The 22620-nt window shown below is 41.4% G+C and overlaps 1 protein-coding gene across 1 annotated transcript in view; it reads left to right on the forward strand.

Annotated features, from left to right (window-relative positions):
* The first annotated feature begins 298 nt into the window (after positions 1–298).
* The window catches only part of LOC121571334 (astrocytic phosphoprotein PEA-15-like), a 46608-nt gene continuing 24286 nt past the window's right edge, over positions 299–22620 (forward strand). The window contains exon 1 of the mRNA XM_041882737.2: positions 299–675. The gene's annotated coding sequence lies outside the window, so the exon portion shown is untranslated. The remainder of the gene's footprint in view (positions 676–22620) is intronic.

Raw genomic sequence — 22620 nt, forward strand, 5'->3', positions numbered from 1 at the left:
TTACAACACTGTATATATATACATAATATGACATTTGAAATGTCTTTATTCTTTTGGAACTTCTGAGAGTAATGTTTACTGTTAATATTTGTTTATTTCACTTTTGTTTACTATCTACTTCACTTGCTTTGGCAATGTTAACATACGTTTCCCATGCCAATAAAGCCCTTAAATTGAAATTGAATTGAATTGAAATTGAATTGAGAGAGAGAGAGAGCGAGAGAGAGAGAGAGAGAGAGAGCGAGAGAGAGAGAGAGAGAGAGAGAGAGAGAGAGAGAGAGAGAGAGAGAGAAGAAAAGGCGTTTCCATCAACGAACCGGCAAGACTGTGTATGCAGACAACGGGACGGACGGATAGAACTTGCCTGGAACAAAAACAAAGCACTTATCCACACTAGCCAATATAATTTCACCATAACAATTGCTTTTGTAATCGCTTTTATATGTTTATAAAATAAAATCCATCACTAGACGGCGTCCCAGAGCTGACAACATCCTAAACCAACTAGCCTACATTCTGGATAGAGGAGCTGACTGAAGAAGCCGATTTTGCAGCGAGATTGTGCGTCAATCGAATACAAATCACATTTTGATAACTGGTAGAGAAGTGAACACTATCTTACCCACAGAACAGGGCATCTCTCTTCGCGGACTCATAGCCTACACAAAACCCGGGGTAAGCCAACACATTTTTTTTAACATTCTGGTTTAACTCACTGTTTGTATGGGAGGTTATAATGTTGGCGTGTCATTGTATGCGAGTGTGTTTTTCTGTTTTTGCTTTTAGGATTTGTCATTATACAATTATATAATAATGATTGTATGCTACTACTGGATTTATCATCATTTTGGCACCATCATCAGTGAATTCCGTTACATGATGAACCATAAACCCTACTTTCATAACATGTATACTTTTGTGTTTCAAAACACTTGAAATGACTTTCGTTTGGTTGTTGGGTTGTTTTTTGTCTTGGATGATAACCCACTTCTCAACAAGTGAACAATGCCGGCAATTATTTTTGGTTTGAATGATGGGACGTTACTCGGAAGAGAACCCGACTTGAATGAACTGCTTAACCCATGAATTTGCATTATAGGAGAATGCCTTATCCTTCAAGGACCATTTAATTTACTCGATGTATTGATTAATCGTTATGATGATATTGTGTAAACTGTCACTTCTGCTTTCTCAATGTTGCTGTGTAGCCTAGCCTAGAGTAATCCCATTTGGTTTTTTACATTGACAACCCTACCCACTTTATCTGGAACGTTCTGTGGTGTTCAGTATCGGAGAGTGGTTCAACTGTAGCCTAATAATCGATGCTGTTAAACAACCTGTGACCTAGTTAATGTGTTGGTGTTTGTCGTGCCTCATCATGACCGTGAATAATGGAAATGAGGAAGATGTTGAGCACACATCATCTTTAATCCCGACCGCTGCGCGAGCCCAGCATCACCATGCACGAATGTGTGCACGAGTGACCAATTGGGGGAAAGATAATGACCATATAGACTGCTTGCTGAAAACTGCTGTTAGGCTATACTATAATGAATAAGGTTGATGATTGAGACAACAATGTTGTTATTAGTGACAGTACTATCATGAAATAATAACACTAATGGTAATAATAATTAATCTTGCTATTATTGTTGGTTAATTACTAATGCATTACTAATGTATTGTCATCTAAATATTATTTTTAGTCTATTTCATTGTCATTTTTGTCAGTGATTTGGCGTACAGTAAACCTTGCACTACTAGGCTACAGAGCTGGAGCTGTATCAAGCGTCTCAGAGGAGGATCTAAAATCAGTTTAGCCATTTAGATCACAATGAAAACTATTACATGGACAGGGGGGGACCTGATCCAAGGCCATCTCTCCTACTCTGTGACACTTGAAACATATGTCCCTGATCCTGCCTACAGTACAGTGATCCTGATTGACCTGTTCTGTACAAGAATTACCCAAGCATGGTGGAATGCACTGTAAACAGTGTCAGGCAAAGGGTGACAGCGGCCACTGCATTTCCTGTCACTGCCTTTCCTCTCACAAGTTACATTCCAAATATACCAAGGACCACTTCCACAAGTCTCCTGATCTGTGTGCACTGTGCACACAATGGTTGTGTAAACTTTTTTTTACAACCAAACCCATAAAAAATATTGGTTGTATGTCAGTCGATGTATTAAATGCGTTGTACATCTGTTGTACAAACTGAGTGTGTACTAGTCCAGCAATAGTCAGAGGAGTTGGCTAAAAGCACAGATTTGGCACCAGACTATATTTATATTGTTTCAAGTCATTCTGTAGGAAGATGTAACGACTACAACTGTCATAGCTAAGAAAGCTACTCTGCTTTGTGCTATTAGAAAAGGACCAGTTGTTTTTGTGTTTAAGGTTTTTAAATAGTTTGTCTTTCCGAACCCCCTTTGTGTTGACTCAGAGACTGCTGCAAACACTCGACCGCATACAATCCCACAGACACAGACAGGAAGTAGCCAAGGGGGAAGCACATTTCTGCTGTGCTGAACAGTTTTGTCCACAGAGCAAAAAACTGAAATCGATATATCAAATGGGAGCGCCATGCCGGCCCGGAAGAGAGAGAGAGAAAGAGTGAGAGAGAGAGAGAGAGAGAGAGAGAGAGAGAGAGAGGGGAGAGGATCATTAACCTCTACGGGTTCGGTGTCCCGTATACGGGACGGTTGAGTAACGTGCGCTAATGTGATTAGCATGACTGTTGTAAGTAACAGCAAACTTTCCAGGACATAGACATGTCTTATATGGGCAGAAAGCTTAAATTCTTGTTAATCTAACTGCACTGTCCAATTTACAGTAGCTATTACAGTGAAAAAATACCATGCTATTGTTTGAGGAAAGTGCACAACAACAAAAAACTTATCACGGCAACTGGTTTGATACATTCCCCTCTGATGGTTAATAATATATCTACATTCAGTAATCTTGCTCTGATTTGTCATACTAAGGGTCCCAGAGATAAAATGTAGCACAGTTTCGTTTGATCAAATCAATTTTTATATTCAAATGTAGGAACTGGGTTCTACAGTTTGAACCCCTGCTGTCTCTGGCTCCACACCCACCCCTCCCGGCCATCTAGATGTGTGAAAGTTAGTGTGTAAGCTAATGATCCATCATGTATGACATTCCTGGGAGTGTGTAAACTTACATTTTGTATTACCATATCATTTTTGGATGTTCTCTATAGTTATGTACTTGAAAATGTATCAATTGACCAATTCGGCACATTTGGGCAGACTTGATACAAAATAGTCCAGTATTGCAATGCTTCACTGGATCAATGTGAAACTTTGTGCACACACTGCTGCCATCTAGTGGCCAAAATCTAAATTGCGCCTAAACTGCAATATTATATTGTGGCCTTTCTCTTGCATTTCAAAGATTATTTAAAAAAATTAATAAAATACGCATGTTTTTTGGTTTGTATAATCTATTACCAGATCTAATGTGTTATATTCTCCCACATTAATTTTCAAATTTCCACAAACTTCAAAGTGTTTCCTTTCAAATGGTATCAAGAATATGCATATCCTTGCTTCAGGTCCTGAGCTACATGCAGTTAGATTTGGGTATGTCATTTTAGGCGAAAATTGAAAAAAAGGGTCCGATCCTTAAGAGGTTAAACCAAAAAGCAAGCTGTCTCAATGTCCTCTACCACCACGTCAAAGAGACACACCCTGACCACCCTGTTGTTCTCTTGACTCACATATCAGAGCAGAACTTTCTTTACTGTGACCATTGAGCATTTTCTGACTGAGTCACTTGTGGAATCAGGAATGTCTCACTCTGTACCTGAAGGAAAGGAAACTATACATTAAATGCTTTGTCATGTTACGATGTAAGATACGTTATTTAGCAGTGTTTCTGTATTGAGGTCTGCAGTCTCAGCACATATTTTGGAACCGACAGTAAGGAAGTCGGGATGTGCTTGTGAAAATGAATTCTCCGGAATTTTTACACTTTCTTCTCAATCAGTTCCAGATGTAGAGGAAATGTCTTAAAGGGTGGGTGCTGTGTTACATCATTGAGCTGCCAGTGGTGTGTTGTATTGAAGTTGAACCCTGGAGATAACTTTGGAATTTTGGAATTGGAACTCCTCACCAAAACCTTTCAAACCATGGTTCCATTCTGGAACAGATATGAAAGTCCATTGAAAGTGCACTTTAGTCCAGAACGAGGCTTAACTTGGGTCGGGGAAACCTTCTCAACAGTATGTTATATTTCAGAAACTGTTTCCCTCCTTAATCCATGTTAATTTCGATTCAGTCACACACAAATGCACACGAATACACACACACACAAACTCTCTCTCTCTCTCTCTCTCTCTCTCTCTCTCTCTCTCTCTCTCTCTCTCTCTCTCTCTCTCTCTCTCTCTCTCTCTCTCTCTCTCTCTCTCTCTTTTTCACAAGGTCAACCATCCACTGTCTGGCAGTCCAGTGGTGGGGTGGAGAGAAGGGCTTAAGCCTCTCCCAGCGCTAAGCTGGGTCGGCACAAAAACGGATTAACCCATCCCAGCAGTTGCTATGCTGCAGTGCTTCCATAGAGTCAGTGCCCTGGTCAAAAGTAGTGCACTATACAGTATAGGGAATAGTGTGCCATTTGGGACACAGACCATATGTAGGCTACACTATTCCTGGTTTGTTAGGGAATCTTCCTGGAATCGTGCGCGTGCACACACACACACACACACACACAGCAGCCCCCCAATCCCCCCTCCTATATGTAATCCACTCTCTCTGCTTCCAGATGAAACGTCTCAATAGCCATGATTTGATTTGATATGACTTGATTCGATTGGACCGCTGTGTCGGGAGAAGGGTGATTAAGTGCACATATGGAGGTATTGTGTGTGTGTTTGTGTGTGTGTAGAGAGATATCGTGGTGTGCCACAGAAAGGGGCACCTCTAACTCTTCATCTGTGTTCCTCTCTTTCTCTGTCTCACTCTTTACTGTAGATGCTAGCCTGTCTGTCTGTCTGCCTGTCTCTGTTTGTCTGTCTCTCTTTCTGTCTGTCTGTCTGTCTGTCTGCCTGTCTCTCTCTCTCTCTCTCTCTCTCTCTCTCTCTCTCTCTCTCTCTCTCTCTCTCTCTCTCTCTCTCTCTCTCTCTCTCTCTCTCTCTCTCTCTCTCTCTCTCTCTCTCTCTCTCTCTCTCTCTCTCTCTCTCTCTCTCTCTCTCTCTCTCTCTCTCTCTCTCTCCCCATCTCTCTCTGTCTCTATCGTGTTTGTCTGTCTGTCCTTCTACCCTCCACATTGTTGGTGGATTTGTCATACAGATGTAAGATCTTCATTTGATCACTCTTTTGTTGCTGAGAATGTTCCTGCATAGCAGCAAATGCAAACTTGTGGTGTATTCAAAGTTTAGAAAGGCTTCTAAGGTTTGTAATTTCCACTTTAAAATGTCAGACTTGATTTGCCCTAAAGAAAAATGTATCAACCCCTACAACATTTTTCCATTAATTATAATCCACATAATAATTCATATTTCCTGTTGCTGCAGGATTATTTTCCTGCTGTAGCAAACTGGCTCAAATGAAGATCCTACATCTGTACCTTTAGTCTGATCAGTCCAGCTGTGTGTTGGTTTTCTCTGGCTCTCCTCCTGCCTGTATCTGTGGTGGGTATGGTGGCCTGTGTGTGTCACACAGTACCAGCAATCAGTTGTTCTGTATCTTACTACACACACACGCGAGCTCATGCATACACATACACACATGCACGCGCGCACGCACACACACACACACAACATTGAAAGGTTTATCTTCAGGTGGTCTGGTCTGTGTGTGTGTGTGTGATAGAGAGATAAAGAGAGAGAGAGAAAGGGAAATAGAGAATGAAACTAGAGGAATTAGCGATACAAAATGGTGTCATATGGACAACCCATTTTAAAACACTCTACAACACCGTTCAAATTGATGCAAACGCAGAACAATGCCAAATTCATGAGAAGTTGAATGGACTAGAAAAAGCTATAAAGGACCATCAAAATCCATTGAACTCCCCAATTACTGACCAGGAGCTCTATAAGAAAATTCAGGCCCTCAAATTTAAAAAATCATGCAGACCTGATGGCATCCTACATTAAAAGCTCAAATTCACTAGTGCAAAATTTCAATTGGCTATATTAAAACTGTTTTGTTTGATCCTGAGTGTAGGTTATTTCCCTGACATCTAGACATAACCCCAATCTTTAAGAACGGAGACAAATTTGACCCTAGCAATTACAGAGGCATTTGTGTGAATAGTAACCTGCGAAAGGTTTTCTGTAGTATTATAAATGTAAGAGTTCTAAACTTCCTTAATAAGCACAATGTCTTGAGTAAAAGCCATCTTGGATCTATTCCAAAACATCGCCCGACCGATCATATTTACACCCTACACACCCTGATAGATAAACATGTCCACCAAAATAATACCAAGATGTAGCCTTGCTTTATCGACTTCCAAAAAGCATTTGATTCTATTTGGCATACAGGACTGTTCTACAAAGTTATTGAAAGTGGGGTAGGGGGTAAAACATATTATATAATTAAATGCAATACGTGCAGGATCAAAATTGGCAAGAAAATAACAGAATTCTTTGGGGCCTTCGCCAGGGTTGCAATTTGAGCCCTGCACTCTTCAATATTTACATCAACGAATTGGCCACTATTCTAGAAAAATCCTCAGCCCCTGGTGTTAGTCTCCAGAATTCAGAGGTTAAATGCCTGCTCTTCGCAGATTACCTGTGCCTGCTGTCGCCCACAGCACATGACCTACAGCAGAGCCTGGACCTGCTAGAGCAGTGCTGCCAGACCTGGGCCCTGGCAGTAAACCCCAAAAAGACAAAAATTATGATTTTTTAGAGAAGATCCAGATCTCAGAGAATTAGACTAAAGTTCTCAATTGGTACAAAATATATAGAGTACTGCACACACTACAATTACTTAGGTTTAACAATCAGCTCAACTGGACACCTAAATGAGACAGTGAATGAACTGAGAGAGAAAGCACACAGGGCATTCTACGCCATTAAAAAACAAATTCAAATTCAAGTGGCGGCGTGGTCTAAGGCACTGCATCGCAGTGCTAGCTGTGCCACTAGAGATCCTGGTTCAAATCCAGGCTCTGTCGTAGCCGGCCGCGACTGGGAGACCCATGGAGCGGCGCACAATTGGTCCAGGGTAGGTGAGGGAATGGCCGGCAGGGGTGTAGCTCAGTTGGTAGAGCATGGCGTTTGCAACGCCAGGGTTGTGGTTTCGTTTCCCACGGGGGGGCCAGTATAAAAAAAAAAGCAAAATAAAAAAAATTATACACTCACTAACTGTACGTTGCTCTGGATAAGAGCGTCTGCTAAATGACAAAAAATATATATATATATATAAAAAAATACCTATTAAAATTTGGCTGAAATTAATTGAATGTGTCATTGAACCAATTACACTTTATGGCAGTGAGGTGTGGGGTCCCTCTTGCAAAACAAGATTTCACCCACTGACATAAACAACCCATTGAAACCCTGCATGCAGAGTTCTATAAGATTCTCCCACATTTCCAGAGGAAAACTACAAACAATGCATGCAGGGCAGAATTAGGCCAATATCCACTAATAATAAAAACTCAAAAAATAGCAATTAAGTTTTGGAAACAATACATTACCAAGCCCTGCAATGCCAAGAGCTGAGCAAAGAAAAGAGTCCCCTCATCCAGCTGGTCCTGGGGCTGAGTTCACAAACCTGTTCTACTAACACACTGAAGCCTCAGGACCAGAACATCCAATCAATCAGAATAAACCAAATTACAAGACAGTCAAAACAAAACTACATTACTTATTGTGAAACTCAAGCACAAGCATAAAGCAGTGCTATCTGGCCCTAAATCGACACTACACCGTGGCAAACTATTTGACCATGGTTACTAATCAAAACCTTAGAAAAACCTTGACAAAGTACAGGCTCAGTGAGCACAGCCTTGCCATTGAGAAGGGTAGATACAGGAAAACCTGGCTCCCTGTAGAGGAAAGGCTGTGCAACCACTGCACCACAGCAGAACCCAAGACAGAGCTGCATTTCTTGACAAAATGTCAAAAACCCTTATTCAAGGTTTCAAAGACCTCTCTGATGAGAATAGGCTACCCGTCCTTTTGGAGGAGGACGCAGAGAGCTGTGGGTTGGCAGCGCACGACATTGCTGCCTGCCATAAAATGAGGGAGTGTCTGACAGACCAACCAACATGCACATGTCCTCTATGCCATTGTTATTGTTCAATGTATGGTTATTTTGACCCTTGAATATTGTTGTTACTGTTGTCCCATTGACAATATTGATTATTATTATTTTTATTATGTTCATATTGTAAATCTCCAAATTAAGCTTTGGCAATATGTACATTGTTACGTCATGCCAATAAAGCAAATATAATATCATTGAATTGAATTGAAAGGGAGAGTGAGAGTCTGCATCTCTAGGCAGGGAGGCTGGTCTGTGCCTGTTGCTCTGCCTCTTCATCTGCTGTTGAGATGATCAAGTGGGATAGAGAGGGTAGAGAGAGGGAGTGAGACAGAGAGACAGAGAGACAGAGAGAGAGAGAGGAAGAGATAGAAAGAGCAATAGAGAGAGCGAGTGTGAGCGAGAGAGAGCGTGAGTTTGCCCATGCCAACCCCTGTGTAACCAATGAGCCAGTGTGTGTGCTGTCAGCTAGCATCAGTGTAAAAAGATGGAGAGAGAGAGAGAGGTGGATGGATGGATGGATGGATGGATGGATGGACGTGGGTGTATGTTACCATGGCACTGTGGATATCTCCAAACCTGGGTGCTGTTAAGAGATTTGTATTCCCCAAAAGAGCACACACACACAAACACAAACACACACAAACAAAATCCCAAAGTCTTTCGTTTTCAAACCTTTCTGGCCTGGGTCTTTCTCGCTGTTCATTTTGCTCAGTAAGACATGAATCTATCCATCGATCCATCCATCTGGGTCTTGGCCAAGCAGACTCCCTCCATCAGTTAAGGGTTGCACACACACACAAGCTTCACATTTGATCAGTTTCTCTTCTATAAAGCTAAGGTGAATGACTTCCATTACTTAGTGAGTTTTTGTGCTGCTCTGTGCCAGCTGACGATGTTAACTTGATTCCCCTGGCATTGACATACACTATAACACAATAAAAAGACAGGCAGAGACTCGCTAGGGAGGTGTGTGTGTGCTTGCATGCGTTCGTGCATGCATGTGTGTCCGTAGGCGCGTCCGTGCGTGCATGCGTGTGAGTGTGTGCATGCGTGCGGGTTTGACCTTGTGGTGTGCTGTTGCTTATGTAATCCACATGAGGATACCTTATCAAATCAAATGTTATTGGTCGCATACACATATTTAGCAGATGTTATTGCGGGTGTAGCGAAATGCTTGTGTTCCTAGCGCCAACAGTGCAGTAATATCTAACAATACACAACTAGGGCTGTGGCGGTCACGAAATTTCGTCAGCCGGTGATTGTCAAGCAAATAACTGTCGGTCTCACAGTAATTAACCGTTAATTAACATCAACATATTTAGCATCTCCTGGCTTCCACACATAGCCTACAAGCCACTGATGCTGACCTTTGGAACATCTACATTTTACAAGTATAATAAATCCATGTAATATAGCCTCCACCTTCACAATAAATCCATTATTTATTTTAGACAGGTCTAAAGAAGCATGGTATGAAGAAAATGTTGTCTATTTCAGAAGAACAGAATAGCATACTCTGTGTTGTCCTTATGTTAGATCCTGATCTGGCTATGTCATATGGCTTTGGGCTACACTAGTTCATTTAGCAGACAAGATTTGCTTAGAATTCCGTGGCATTATTTTATAGTATGAAGAATAAAATTGAACAAAGCTGAATAAAATAGGATATTTTCTCCAAACAATTTGAGGCAGTGCGCACATGCGGCTATTCTGTGTTGAGTGGTTAACAAAGAAATAGGTATTCCTATATGCTTAATTTAGAGATATTAATGTAACTTTAGTTGTTCTACAAACATTGGGCTATCTGTTTAGATTTTTTTACATTGTAAGGCTGCATGATGCGACTCTAATGATGATTTGAAAAAAGTCGCTTGAAAGGCATGAGCTCTGCTTTGTTTTTTGCGCAGGCTGTACACACTACATCAGTCACTCATTCACAATTTGACAAGCACTTGATAATGCCTAGAATTTCACGGCGGCATCCCCTTTGTGTGGCCGTAATGCACCCTAAATAAATCCATGCCTTTTGCGGCCAGTGGCCATTGTGCCCTTCTCCCTGAGTGCTGCGCGCTCCATCACGGGTCTTTCTCACAAGCTACAAGTGAAGACAGACACATCGGGGACCCAACTGCGCGCGTCCTTATCCAATTTCGAGGTGCATATTGAAGATATTGGAAGAGCTGTCAACATTTACTTTTTGTCAGCCAACAAGATGAGTAGGCCTAACAAACAGCAAAGCACTAGCCTATGTCAATCTACTATCCCCCATAGAACAGAAGTCGACCTATTCTATTCTGTGCGAGAAATAAATATTCCAAACATAGTCTGGGACAGTTGTGGGATGCGATAGATCCCATTAATACAACCACTAGCATCAAAAAACCTGTTTTACGCAATGTGGCTGACGCAACAGATCAGAACATTTAGCTTAACATGTTGATAAACTATTAGGCTATTTCTTTACATTATAAGCGCAGCAATGCGCATATGGTAGTAGGCTATATGCGCGAATGTTCCATTAGAGGAAGACACCGTTATCAAAAGTGACCGCAAATGCAATTATGCATGTAATGTTTTTATTACAAAGGTGCATTTTTCTGGTGAAAATTATCTTCCCCAAACTTGAAACTCACTCGCTGCTTATGTATGCCAGTTAGGCTCTACACCCCTTGTAAAGCGGATTAATGTACTTAATTTTAAGAAGTTATTTGGCCACTTTAGTTGTGATACAAACCTTATTAAAACATATAGGCCTATGGGCTAGGCTACATGAGGTGTGCAACTATGATTCGAAAAAGTCGCAAAAAAAAAGGCATTGTTGTGATAATATATAATTCACAAGTGATAGGCTAATATTGTCATCTATCAGACTATTCTTGATTTAATCTTCTCTTTACATATACTAAATAATATATGTGTGAAATTTGTTTTGATTTAGAATGGGCCATTATCCTGCACCTGTATCGAAACAGGGGCACCGGGAAAAAATACATGTCATCTATGCACTTAAATAGCGAATGGAGGACGCTTCTCCCCGTGGTTTATTTTCATGCCAGCCAGGTAGACTATACTCCTGTTGTAAATATAAGCAATGTGCTTAATATTAGTAAAGTTGAGAAATAATTATAGTAGGCCTAGCCTATGGAAAGCTTATTCTCCTCTTTTTAGTAGAGGCCATTACTCTGTTTTCTCGCACAATTCCATAGCCTATTGAAATGTTGCATGAGCTCATGGGCTCTCATGAAGTGTTTGATTAGATTTTTGAATACATTTGCATTGATGTCTGAGTGATTAGAGGGACAATAGAGTGCTGAGTACCAGGCAGTTAGCAAGTTTGGTAGGCTACTAATGACAATCAGCAGCTCTGTAATTACTGTGACTAAACGGCCACGTGGAATTTGACTGCCTTCATGACTCGTGACCGCCGGTGTGACGGTAATATGGACACCGCAACAGCCCTGTACACAACAATACACACAAATCTAAAAAGTAATAGAATGGAATTAAGAAATATATATATATATATACCGTTGAAGTCGGAAGTTTACATACACTTAGGTTGGAGTCATTAAAACTCGTTTTTCAACCACTCCACAAATTTCTTTTTAACAAACTATAGTTTTGGCAAGTCGGTGAGGACATCTACTTTGTACATGACACAAGTAATTTTTCCAACAATTGTTTACAGACAGATTATTTCACTTATAATTCACTGTATCACAATTCCAGTGGGTCAGAAGTTTACATACACTAAGTTGACTGTGCCTTTAAACAGCTTGGAAAATTCCAGAAAATGATGTCATGGCTTTAGAAGCTTCTGATAGGCTAATTGACATCATTTGAGTTAATTGGAGGTGTACCTGTGGATGTATTTCAAGGCCTACCTTCAAACTCAGTGCCTCTTTGCTTGACATCATGAGAAAATCAAAAGAAATTAGCCAAGACCTCAGAAAAAAAATTATAGACCTCCACAAGTCTGGTTCATCCTTGGGAGCAATTTCCAAACGCCTGAAGGTACCACGTTCATCTGTACAAACAATAGTACGCAAGTATAAACACCATGGGACCACGCAGCCGTCATCCCGCTCAGGAAGGAGACGCGTTCTATCTCCTAGAGATTAACGTACTTTGGTGCGAAAAGTACAAATAAATCCCAGAACAACAGCAAAGGACCTTGTAAAGATGCTGGAGGAAACAAGTACAAAAGTATCTATATCCACAGTAAAACCCGTCCTATATCGACATAACCTGAAAGGCCGCTCAGCAAGGAAGAAGCCACTGCTTCAAAACCGCCATAAAAAAGCCAGACTACGGTTTGCAACTGCACATGGCGACAAAGATCTTACTTTTTGGAGAAATGTCCTCTGGTCTGATGAAACAAAAATAGAACTGTTTGCCCATAATGACCATCGTTATGTTTGGAGGAAAAAGGGGGTGCTTGCAAGCCGAAGAACACCATCCCAACCGTGAAGCACGGGGGTGGCAGCATCATGATGTTGGGGTGCTTTGCTGCAGGAGGGACTGGTGCACTTCACAAAATAGATGGCATCATGAGGAAGGAAAATTATGTGGATATATTGAAGCCACATCTCAAGACATCAGTCAGGAAGTTAAAGCTTGGTCGCAAATGGGTCTTCCAAATGGACAATGACCCCAAGCATACTTCCAAAGTTGTGGCAAAATGGCTTAAGGACAACAAAGTCAAGGTATTGGCGTGGAAATTACAAACTTTAGAAACCTTTTTAAAACTCAAATACACTACACGTGCAGCAACAAAAGTGTGATCAAATTAAGATCCGACATCTGTAGCACTTTCTCAGACATGTTACATTGTGTTGACTGTGTGTTATGTCATTGTTTGGACAAGTGTTTTTATTCTGTAAAGTCAGTTAATACTATTGGTTAGTAAAACACAGAAGGATTAGTGTATATACTACGAGCTCAGTCCCTGTCAGCTTATCAACAGCTGCCATTTGTCTGTTACCCTGGAAATACAAAACTACTATGAAATCTGCAGAAGGTACATGTACACACACACACACACACACACACAGTCTACTTCCCATTGAATGTGGGCCAAACTCCTGATTATAGTCACCCGGCTCAGCTCTGCTGTCTGAAAATAGCCCAGCGGCAGGATGGGAGGAAAATGGCCGACGTTTTGTATTGGGGACATGTTTGTGAAGCTTTTGGCTTTCTTTCAGGCTGTTTTCCATTGATTCTGAGTCAGCCGTAACGTGTTGCAAAACAAGTGATAGCGGGCTATTTACTGCAAGACCTGATCCCAGTTCAGCAGACGTCAAGGTTTCAGGTTTCAGCTGGTGGTTATGTAATGACATCCTGTATGTTCTATACCCAACAGATTCAGGGTCGCTTTTGATTCTCAGCTCCTAATGGGTAACCTGATCCTACAGGACATCTGTATGGTTAGAGGCAAGTGGGTATGGTTCCTTGACAATTTATTCTTAAAACGAGAGGCCACCTGGATCTTTAATTGAAAGACTCTTGCTCCCTTCGGTCTCAACATAGAGTTTGATCTGAAGCAATTCTTGTGATTGTTGTGTTTTTGCTATCCATTGTAAATAATGTTTGTAGGCCTATGTAGCCAAATTGTATCTATGATCCTATGTAATCCATTCATGCTTTTTTATATGTTCTATTTATATCTGTAAATCAACCAATGAAATCAAGCCAGGATTACAGACACCTGTGTGTGTCCTTTCAAACTATATAAACTAGTGACTAGTGTTTGTCATTATACCCTAATGAAGACAGCTTGGCTGTTGAAACGTTGGTTATAAAATTATTGCATCTGAGCTAGAGTGTACTGCTCTCCTTTTCTTTTCATGGGGCAAGTGGGCAAAGACAGCCTGGAGTGTTACATTGCTTTACTTTTCTTTCAGAGAGGAAGGAGGGAGAGGGGAAGGAGGGAGAGAGGGAGAGGGGAAGGAGGGAGGGAGGGAGAGGGGAAGGAGGGAGGGAGGGAGAGGGGAAGGAAGGAGGGAGGGAGAGGGGAAGGAGTGCATCTTTTCAGAAGAGGGAAGAAGGGGAAGGAGGAGTGTGTCTGAGTCATCTACAGTTACAGACATCATCGGAAAAGAGAGGGAGAGACCAAAAGAGAGGATAGGAGAAAGGAGAGTAGTAGGCTTGGGAGGTATTCCGTATATACCATATAGCGGGGTATTTGGAAAAAGCCACAGGATGGTTTTTCAATACCGTCAATACTGTTGAAACTATTTCTTTGAAGTTTTTCAATAAATTCAAATATTTGTAGTTATCTTTTAAGTTATTACCTGCAGTCAACTTGTGCAATACCTTAGGATATAAAGCAGATTGTGTTCTTTATTTCATCTGTCACATTATTTTACATTATGAAGCTTACCGTAGTTCCCCAGAACAGTTGAGCCAGTCACGTGTTTGTTTGTAAATAGCACAAAGGGAGAAAGCGAGCTGGTGAGTCCATAGCATTCTATATCTATCGGCGAGTCTCTGTTGTGCAGTGCATATGAGGTGATGAAGTTACACTTGTGTGCAATTCACTACTTGCCATTAGATATCTTATAATAGCTTTCTGCCAGAAGTCAAAGAGCTCTAGATGAGTTATCTGTACAGCTGCCATTTTTTCCCTGTGCTTCCTACTAGCGTTTTTTTTCTCTTCCCTTCTTCTCCCATCTGCTCCGTGTACACATCCTGCTCTTCCTTCAGAAAAGCATGCGTCACAACTTTGTTCCTTTGCACAATTTCTCTCGTTCTACTAGCTATGCTTGTATAACTTTATGAGCTGGATTTGCCTGTCTTTGCAATTAGTTTATGTTTATTTTCGCTGGTTAGAATTTAGGTAACAGTGTCTATGTGATTTTGCTAAGTTTGTTTGCATTCAGGTAATACGTTTCTAGCACCCCCTTGTGTGCTATGGCGGGAATACTGTAAATCCCGGGATGAGGAGAAGGACGGTATGACGATATGACAATCTGGACACTGCCCAAGCCTAGAGAGGAGAAAGTTATCATGGCAGTCACTCTTATCCATTGGCTTAGAGGGTATAGTGTCACTCAGATCTGATGATGTCAATGTGGGGAAAGCTAGGTGACCTCACCTCATCTTCCCTTCTTTGTGATATATATCTATACTATAATAGCTGTATTTGAGCCACTGACCACGCTCCCGTGCCCTTCTAGTTAATCTACATCTATATTATAATAGCTCAAACCCACAATTAGCGTTACGGTCTGTGTGTAAATAAGCAGTGTGTTGCAGAGATAAACAATGTGTAGCTCAGTTGGTAGAGCATGGCGCTTGCAACGCCAGGGTTGTGGGTTCGTTTCCCACGGGGGGCCAGTATGAAAAAAGTATGAAAATGTATGCACTCACTAACTGTAAGTCGCTCTGGATAAGAGCGTCTGCTAAATGACTAAAATGTAAATGTAATTAGAGAATTACTTCACTCCCAAGCAGAAGCATCGCTGTGTGATTCTACACTTTACAGCATGATTCATAGGAGTGCATGTGTGTGCGTGCGTGTGCGTGTGTGTGTACACTTTGTTATTTTCCATTAGTGGAATCAGCAGCAGTGAGGAGGAGGAGGAGGAGGAGGAGGAAGCAATATGATTCAGAGAAAATTAAACTCAGTCAATCATCAAATCCTCATCTTCCTGGCTTCCTGGAACAAGATTGAAGGACATTACCAGTGGCAATTTTGCCTATTAGGGGGTCATGGTCTAGCAAAGATACAGCGGCCTATGGGGTGTGAATGTAACAGTAATAGCCATGTTGTACACTCTCATACTAAACCAACCAATGGAGAGAATTAAAGGGATACTTCAGGATTTTGGCAATGAAGCCCTTTATCTACTTCCCCCGAGTCAGATGAGCTCATGGATGCCATTTCTATGTCTCTGCATCCAGTATGAAGGAAGTTAGAGGTAGTTACGCGAGCCAATGCTAGCAGTTACCATAGACTTTGAGTCACTGCGCTAACGCAAATTAGCAATTGCGCTAACGCTAGTTAGCAACTTCCTTCAAACTGCACGCAGAGACATAAACATTTTATCGACGAGTTCAATGCCAAATTCCTGAAGTATCCCTTTAATATGTTTTGGTATGGAATTCATCTTTTGGACAAAATTGTAGCATGTTACAAACGGTACCTCATATGATGCAAGAGCTAGACAGTGTTTTAGGGACTGTTATCGTGCACAATCATTCGGCCTGGACAGGTCAACACACACACACAGCCTTTTTGTAGCCTAAGTGGCGTGTTCAGCATTTTTTTCATGTTATCAGTCCATTTAGGATTAGTCTGAAGCCGACTGGAATAGTTATTCACTCAGACATTTGTTTATACTAGTTATTTATGCAAAGGTACAGCACTGTGTGTGTGCAGCGTGCATCCTTAATGTAGGCCTATAGGCCATACAGTGTAAAGTACTGTATCTGAGTGGGTTTTGTGTACGTGCATTTGTGTTTAATTGTGTGTGTGTGCGTGCGTGTGTATGTATTCGTGCTTGTCTGTGTGAGTGCATTTGTGCACCTGTTTGCATAATGCAGTGTTTATTTGAATGTGTAGGAGGCTGCAATATTGGTTGTGTGTTAAGCTGTTGACAGCAGTGTGAATGTTGAGAGGTTGATGTCAGCAAGCTATAGCACTCTCTCGCTCTCTCTCTCTCTCTCTCTCTCTCTCTCTCTCTCTCAATTTCAATTCAATTTAAGGGCTTTATTGGCATGGGAAACGTATGTTAAATAAACAATAAATATTAACAGTAAACATTACACTCAGAAGTTCCAAAAGAATAAAGACATTTCAAATGTCATATTATGTATATATACAGTGTTGTAACAATGTGCAAATAGTTAAAGTACAAATGGGAAAATAAATAAACATAAATATGGGTTGTATTTACAATGTTTGTTCTTCACTGGTTGCCCTTTTCTTGTGGCAACAGGTCACAAATCTTGCTGCTGTGATGGCACACTGTGGTATTTCACCCAGTAGATAAGGGAGTTTATCAAAATTGGGTTTGTCTCTCTCGCTCTCTCTCGCTCTCTCTCTCTCCCTCCTCCACATTGTTAGCTGGAGGAGGGCAATAAAAGAGGGGGGGGGGATCTGAGAGAGATACAGTCTTAGTAGAGAGACAGGATAAACAGGATTAAGGCATCCGCATGCTTCCCAAACGAAAAAGTTCGAAAGTATACAGACCCCTTGACATTTTGTTACGTTACAGCCTTATTCTAAAATGGCACCCTAATGGCGAAGGTTCACCTTCCAACAGGACAACGACCCTAAGCACACAGCGAAGACAATGCAGGAGTGGCTTCGGGACAAGTCTCTGAATGTCCTTGAGTGGCCCAGCCAGAGCCCGGACTTGAACCCGATCAAACATATCTGGAGAGACCTGAAAATAGCTGTGCAGTGACGCTACCAATCCAACCTAACAGAGATTGAGAGGATCTGCAGAGAAGAATGGGAGAAACTCCCCAAATACAGGTACAGTGGGGGAAAAAAGTATTTAGTCAGCCACCAATTGTGCAAGTTCTCCCACTTAAAAAGATGAGAGAGGCCTGTAATTTTCATCATAGGTACACGTCAACTATGACAGACAAATTGAGATTTTTTTTCTCCAGAAAATCACATTGTAGGATTTTTAATGAACTTATTTGTAAATTATGGTGGAAAATAAGTATTTGGTCACCGACAAACAAGCAAGATTTCTGGCTCTCACAGACCTGTAACTTCTTCTTTAAGAGGCTCCTCTGTCCTCCACTCATTACCTGTATTAATGGCACCTGTTTGAACTTGTTATCAGTATAAAAGACATCTGTCCACAACCTCACACTCCAAACTCCACTATGGCCAAGACCAAAGAGCTGTCAAAGGACACCAGAAACAAAATTGTAGACCTGCACCAGGCTGGGAAGACTGAATCTGCAATAGGTAAGCAGCTTGGTTTGAAGAAATCAACTGTGGGAGCAATTATTAGGAAATGGAAGACATACAAGACCACTGATAATCTCCCTCGATCTGGGGCTCCACGCAAGATCTCACCCCGTGGGGTCAAAATGATCACAAGAACGGTGAGCAAAAATCCCAGAACCACACGGGGGGACCTAGTGAATGACCTGCAGAGAGCTGGGACCAAAGTAACAAAGCCTACCATCAGTAACACACTACGCCGCCAATGGCCTCAAATCCTGCAGTGCCAGACGTGCCTCCCTGCTTAAGCCAGTACATGTCCAGGCCCGTCTGAAGTTAGCTAGAGTGCATTTGGATGATCCAGAAGAGGATTGGGAGAATGTCATGGTCAGATGAAACCAAAATAGAACTTTTTGGTAAAAACTCAACTCGTGTTTGGAGGACAAAGAATGCTGAGTTGCATCCAAAGAACACCATACCTACTGTGAAGCATGGGGGTGGAAACGTCATGCTTTGGGGCTGTTTTTCTGCAAAGGGACCAGGACGACTGATCCGTGTAAAGGAAAGAATGAATGGGGCCATGTATCGTGAGATTTTGAGTGAAAAACGTGGCTGGGTCTTTCAGCATGACAATGATCCCAAACACACCGCCCGGGCAACGAAGGAGTGGCTTCGTAAGAAGCATTTCAAGGTCCTGGAGTGGCCTAGCCAGTCTCCAGATCTCAACCCCATAGAAAATCTTTGGAGGGAGTTGAAAGTCTGTGTTGCCCAGAGACAGCCCCAAAACATCACTGCTCTAGAGGAGATCTGCATGGAGGAATGGGCCGAAATACCAGCAACAGTGTGTGAAAACCTTGTGAAGACTTACAGAAAACGTTTGACCTGTGTCATTGCCAACAAAGGGTATATAACTAAGTATTGAGAAACTTTTGTTATTGAGCAAATACTTATTTTCCACCATAATTTGCAAATAAATTCATTACAAATCCTACAATGTGATTTTCTGGAATTTATTTTCTCATTTTGTCTGTCATAGTTGACGTGTACCTATGATGAAAATTACAGGCCTCTTTCATCTTTTTAAGTGGGAGAACTTGCACAATTGGTGGCTGACTAAATACTTTTTTTCCCCACTGTATGCCAAGCTTGTAGCATCATACCCAAGAAGACTCGTGGCTGTAATCGCTGCCAAATGTGATTCAACAAAGTACTGGGTTTGAATACCTATGTACATGTGATATTTCATTAAAAAATATTTATGTGCAACATTTTCTAAATACCTGTTTTTGCTTTGTCATTATGGGGTATTGTGTTTAGATTGATGAGAAAAAATAACAATTTAATCAATTTTAGAATAAGGCTGTAACGTAACAAAATGTGGAAAAACTGAAGGGGTCTGAATACTTTCCGAATGCACTGTATGTTTCCAATGCCAATAAAGCCCCTTTGAATTGAATTGAGAGGGTGTGGAGGGAGAAAGAGAGGGAGGAGAGGGGGAGGGAAACATAATAGGTGTTGGAAGAGGGGGTAGGTGATGAAAGGAATGAAAGAACAAGCTATTTCCCCTTTAACACTTTTCGGAGGTTTGACGTCATGCAAGCGGCGGGTCTTACCTAAGACTAGTGTGTGTGTGTGTCCTATCTAAGACTAGGCCCTCAGTAAAGCGAGGAAGAATAGGATTTAAGTCTGCTATAACTTCAGACAAAGCTGAATCATTACACAAACCGACACACACATGCTGATGAATACTAAAGAATACTCATGTTGATGCTGGATGATCATTGACCTCCACTCTGTTGACTTGATGACCTTTTAACTTTAACTCAATGTGGCTCCAGGAAATTAATGGCTCTCTTCATTTGAGAGCTGATTAAAAACATGTATAGCATGTGACAAGTGCTCACTACTCTCTTTCATTAGGCCACACACTAAATACCCAATATTCTCTGCTTCTCTGCTCTCCATTGTATCTTACTCTTCCATTCTCTCTCTCTCTCTCTCTCTCTCTCTCTCTCTCTCTCTCTCTCTCTCTCTGGCATCTCTCCTCTTGTCTCCTTGATTCCTGTGTGTTCATCTCCCACTCCCACACCCCATTATGGTGTATCCCAAATAGCACCATATTCCCTACATATTGCACTACTTTTGACTCTGGTCAAAATGTCTGTGTCGGTGTGTCTGTCCGTGTGTGTGTGTGTCTGTCTTTTCTCTCTCTCTTTCCAGCTACATCTCTCTCTCCATCTATGATGCAGTTTTAGCTCTCATTAGCAGTAGTAGTCAAAGGTGTCACATTGTCACTTGGGTGGCTCTGGCTCTGTCTATCCCTAATTAGTGCAGTAGTTGTCAGTTATTTCATTCTCTGTTGATAGAAGAAACTTTTCTGCTATGTGTTGACTCATAGAGGAGACAGAGGGTGAGAGAAGAAAATAAAGGAGGAAAGGAAGCGACATTTGGTTCACAACAGGAGGTCTTGAGAATGACGTCATTAACACATGATGCACACACACTCACACGGCAGTGAAAACTCACAAATTATTAAGTGGGGCATACGCTCCCACTTCTCTCTCTCCCACTCACAAACACACACACACACAGAGCGAGAGAGAGAGAGAGAGACACACACCCTTCCTTTTACCAACGCATTTCTCCTCCGTTTCTCTCTCTCCATTTCTCCCTCTCTCTTTTGCTCTCTCTCTTTCTCTTTCCCCTCCCTGTCTCTCTGTTTGTCTCTCTCCCTTTCTTTGCACCCAGAGGCAGAAGGATATTTTTATCTAGCGTAACGCAGAGCATTAATAAGGCATTATAATACTGAAATACATTTAGATTAGATTTCAAACTACAGCACTATAGTACTCCATTCCATGTATGTCAACCAACATTTACAGTCACAAACACACATACACACACACACACCTCACATAAAGATTATAATGATAAAAATACTGATCTTCCATCACACATATTCTGCCACATTATTACTGTAATATTATCTGAAATGTGTTGAGGGGGGAATGGGTTGGGGTTATGTTTGTATGCATTTCTTTAATTGTTTTTGTACCCCCTCTGAAAAAAAATGACAAAACTACACTGAACAAAAATATAAACTAACATGTAAGGTGTTGGTCCCATGTTTCATGAGCTGAAATAAAAGATCCCAGAAATGTTCCATACGCACAAAAAGCTTATTTCTCTCAATTTTGTGCACAAATTTGTTTACATCCCTGTTAGTGAGCATTTCTCCTTTGCCAAGATAACCCATCCACCTGACAGGTGTGGCATATCAAGAAGCTGATCAAACAGCATGATCAATACACAGGTGTACCTTGTGCTGGGGACAATAAAAGGCCACTCTAAAATATGCAGTTTTGTCACACAACACAATGCCACAGATGTCTCAAGTTTTGAGGAAGTTTGCAATTTGCATGCTGACTGCAGGAATGTCACCAAAGCTGTTGCCAGAGAATTTAATGTTCATTTCTCTACCATAAGCTGCCTCCAATGTCGTTTTAGAGAATTTGGCAGTACGTCCAACTGGCCTGACAAACCGCAGACCACGTACGTGTATGTCGTCATGTGGGCGAGTGGTTTGCTGATGTCAACGTTGTGAACAGAGTGCCCCATGGTGGCAGTGGGGTTATGGTATGGGCAGGCATTAGCTACGGACAACAAACACTATTGCATTTTATCGATGGCAATTTGAATGCACAAAAATACAGTGACAAGATCCTGAGGCCCATTGTGAGGCCCATTGTTTTAAGGTATCTGTGACCAACAGATGCATATCTGTATTCCCAGTCATGGAAATCCATAGATTAGGGCTTAATTAATTTATTTCAATTGACTGATTTCCTCATATGAACTGTAACTCAGTAAAAGCAATGAAATTGTTGCATGTTGCATTTATATTTCTGTTCAATATAAATAAAAAGTAAATTTTGGGATAGAAGTGATGTGTATGGTGTTTTTTTTAAACCTCCAGACAGTCTCTGCATGATGCAATACATTGTCATCTAGGACAGAGAAAGGGAGAGGGGGGGAGACAGACAGACAGTAACACTACAGTCACGCTCCTGCTTTAAAAAACAGGATAGACCAGCATACATTTCTAACTGGTCCATGCTGGTCTATGCTGGTCAGGCTTATTTGATACGGTCAAGCTGGCCTGACCAGCATGGTCTAGCTCATTATGCTGGTTTACTACCATGGTCTAGCTCGTCAAGCTGGTCTGACCAGCATAAGTTCCAATTGTTGGATATCCTCACTCTGGCTGGATTCCAATAGGAATTAAACAAAGCTTTGCAGGGTAATGTGTCTTGCAGGCCTGATGTGACCACTGTATTACGGAAAAACTAGGCCCTCAAAGTAAGGCCTTATGATATATGTAATGTCTTAAATAATTAAGTACCTTGATGCTGGTTTTGCTGGTGACCAGCATATGCTGGTACGCTGGTGACCAATTTATGCTG

Source organism: Coregonus clupeaformis, chromosome 8, assembly GCF_020615455.1.
Source record: "Coregonus clupeaformis isolate EN_2021a chromosome 8, ASM2061545v1, whole genome shotgun sequence".
NCBI lineage: Eukaryota > Metazoa > Chordata > Actinopteri > Salmoniformes > Salmonidae > Coregonus > Coregonus clupeaformis.